This window comes from Camelus ferus, chromosome 29 (genome assembly GCF_009834535.1).
Source record: "Camelus ferus isolate YT-003-E chromosome 29, BCGSAC_Cfer_1.0, whole genome shotgun sequence".
Lineage (NCBI taxonomy): Eukaryota > Metazoa > Chordata > Mammalia > Artiodactyla > Camelidae > Camelus > Camelus ferus.
In genome coordinates this window covers 18,649,136-18,652,829 of record NC_045724.1, presented here as the reverse complement: position 1 = coordinate 18,652,829, position 3,694 = coordinate 18,649,136, and the positions used below count along the sequence as shown (strand labels likewise).

General features: G+C 37.3%; 1 non-coding gene across 1 annotated transcript; it reads right to left on the bottom strand.

The window, feature by feature from the left end:
• Positions 1-1,152: 1,152 nt before the first annotated feature.
• On the bottom strand, positions 1,153-1,241 carry LOC116660560. The gene has a single exon (XR_004316154.1). It is a non-coding gene; the product is annotated as a small nucleolar RNA SNORD87 (small nucleolar RNA).
• Between the last annotated feature and the right edge of the window lie 2,453 nt (positions 1,242-3,694).

The following is a 3,694-nucleotide window of genomic DNA, read 5'->3' as shown; positions in this document are numbered from 1 at the left end:
GTGACTGTCCAGTCACTACCTGACTTAATTTAGCATATTATTATTTGTACTACGTTTAGGGCTTTTCTCTTCACAAATGTAAAAGCAAACCAAGAATAAAATAAAAATTTTACAATCTGTATGTAGGTCATTGGTGAAACCATTACTTTTAAGGGGTAATTTATTAAGGAGTTTAGGAAATTTCCACTAGTTAACCCTTCAACACAGATTTCAACTGCATGAGTCCACATAAAGGGTGGATTTTTTTTTTTCAATAAATGCATATTACACTATACAATCCACAGCTGGTTGAAACAGAGGACTTGGAACCTTGGATACAAAGGGCAGACTATTTTCAACTTCAAGGAGGGTTGACCCTCCTAACTGTCCTGTTGTTCAAGGGCCAACTAACTGTGCTGGTTTTTCAGATACAACAGCAGGTTCTGAAGAGGGGGGTCCTTCATAGTTTTCTAGTATGTAGTAAGTAGGACCTCTCCAGAAACCCTCTAAGGCAAGAAAGGGTATGAGGACTGGATGCAGTAAAAATGTCTCACCAGCTGCCTGCCACCTGACACTTCAAAAAGAATCACTGTCCACAGGGAAGCCAGTTATTGACAAGAATAAACTATCCCTAAAGTATGTTAAAAACAAGTCTGACTAGTAAGCTGTTTAAAGACGGTATCTTTTAAAGAAAACAGACTTTATTGTCTAGCAATAAAAATCATTCGAATGTGGTAATTTTATACGTAATTTATTGTGAGATGATCAATGTTAAATAAAATATTTTTATCATTTGCTTCCATTCATGTCTTCTTGACCAGTTCATTTTTCCTTCCAAAAAGTTGTATGCCGAACCTCTGGAAAACAATCAGAAACCAATAGTGAAAATCATTCCATATTCAAGACTCAAATAAAATCATACACCTGACACACAAAGGCATCTTTAACGGGAAATGGCTCCAGCCCTTTGGAATTTATCAGATTCTTTGAATTATCAATAGATAGTGGTTGCTTGACAAATGTTAATTACTTACTTGAGGCAATGAAGATTTTTTAAACACCACTGCTAAAGACTTGAGCATTCATCTGCAGGTAACCTATATGCTGAAATGAACATTTCACCCATTTTAATAAAAAATGCATTATATTTGAGTAAATCACATAATATAGATTACTGGCACCTCAGTCTTAAAATTACTTCTTCAAAGACACCCTCAGCTGGGTAAACGGCAAATAGTAATTTAAGTCATCATTGTGCCAGTTATTAAATATTTTTGGTACTGCTTTTCAGGAACAATGCCACAAACACATAAAAAAGCACACAATTTAACATAACTTTTGGTACCTTGTTAGATGCAGTTGTCCTCTTAGTGGTTTTTTCACAGCCATCCTGTATAACAAGTTTTTGGAAAACATTTATCACAATGATCTCCATTCATCTTCAACTCACAGGCTCTGCTGCACCTAGAAATTAAGTATATTTCATTTTGAATTCTCATTTGTACTTGCATCTGCTTGTTTGGCATCTTATATGTAGTATGGTCCAAAAAGATTTTTTTCACCACTCTTATCAGGAGCCATAAAAACAGACAAACAAAACCTTGCAATCTACCTGACTCCCAATCAACTTTTTAATAAAAACCACTAACATACAGTAGAGCACAGGGAGCTATATAAACTTGTTAATGAGCCCTAATGGAAAATAATCTGAAAAATATATACATATGTGTAACTGAATCACTCTGTTGTACACCTAAAACTAACATTGTAAACTGACTACACTTCAATAAAAAATAAGAATTTTTTAAAAAGTCTACACAGTAGAGTAATTTCCTATATTGTTTAACACATCTCTGAAGGAACAATATAATGTGCTTGTGGCTTAATTCTACTTTTTTGGCAGTCAAACTGATAAACCCCAAATTTTAAATACCTGTAATGATTTGAGTGTGTGTTAATCCTTTTGACTGATTAAGCCCTAATAATTCCATGAATGATCTTTCCAAGATGGAAATGGATTCATTAGCACAGGCAAAAGTGGTGGATATATTTATGATGTTCTTTTACTCTGGCAGTATGGGTTTTAAGACATGATGGTCCTAATGAGTACCCAGCCATTGCTTTTCTGTCTCAGAGCTTGACAAGGACGAGAAGAGCCAGGTTAAAGGTTAGATATATAAAAACAAGTGTACAGACCTCCAAATAAAAGCATTATTATGGCAGATCTAATACAGTTTTAGAGCAGAGATACATTATGTTGACATCATTACTGGACATAGTCCTGTAGAATTAAGTCCCAAGTTGTCTGAAAGCATATTTATGTACTGTAAATGGCATGACCGGGGCCACAGATCATGTCCTACAGCACCCCAGGAGGATAAATCATTGAACCAGACAGCTATTGGAAATGATTTATGAAGACATATCAAATGTTGGACCTTGCAAAACAATTTATCATTTTCAAGTCTTGAATGCTGAAATATTTCACATATTAGGAACACCAACTACTGGTTATGAATAATCCCAACTTGGAAAATTCCAGTTTAATATGATCCATGGCACTTCTGCAAACTACATGCAAGTCCCATTTGTGTAAAGCCTAAAGCAACAAAAAAATGTTTAGGGATATGTATCTGCAATAAGACTGCTATCCAACCAACTCCCCTCAAAAAGCCAAGTCTGGGCACAAAATCCCAGTTAATGGGCACCTCAGGATGGAAGGCAGTGGAATGGGACAAGGAAGCAAACAGATGCTACGGTATTGGTAATATTCCAGTTCTTAAACAGATTCGTAGGCTCTTGTGTATTTATTATGGTTAAGGACTTATATGCATCATCAAATTTTAATCAAACATTTACTCTAAAATTTTAAAAAATTCCAAGACTTAGCAATTAAAATAGGATTCAAGCCACTTAGGCCTCAAAAAGAATGACTGTCATACCAAATAAAAACTACTTTAAACTACATCTGCCCTGCTGACAATTAACTGTTAGATTGTTTAAGACGAAACAACGTGTATTTCAAATTCGGGGGAGGACGGGAAAAAACCAACTCATGACTATATCAAGTCTCATCGAGAGGTATTCACTTACAACTCGTTTTTGCACAAGCAAAAGTTCTTCCAGTCTCCCAGCTGTTGACCAGTTTCTTCTGTATTATGTCCAGAAATACACATCTCTATGTAAACTCAAGCATCTGAGGGTACAGCAGGCATTTACAACCTAAGGGCCTTCTATACTGTACACGCTGTTCTCCAGCTTCAGTGCCACGTCTCCTGAACACATTTACAACGGAAGATCCTGGAACAAACGCCGCCAGTGCTCCCTGTTAGTAGGTAAATTGTACTGTGTTATCAAATTTAAAAACCAGTCACAAAGTCCAGTTAGGTCAAGGTTGTCTTAATACCCCTTCCCCCCTTATAGAATGTTAAGGATAAACGAGCGACCACTTAAGGGACCCTGAAACCTTCCAGGCCGCACACAAAGCTTTAATGGGGACACAAAAGGCCTTCAGCGAAGGCCCGGGCAGAGCGCGAAGCCACCCGCTGTACCTTCCCGACTCCTCGGAACCAACTGAATCACGCTTAGTTTCTGAGCTGAAAACAGTCGAAATGGGCGTTTACTGAAGAAGAGAATCAGTTAAGACTCGCAGGTAACGGTTACTCACAAAATACGACTGGACAGAAGGCGGGGAGGCTGCATCATCTGGCGGTGG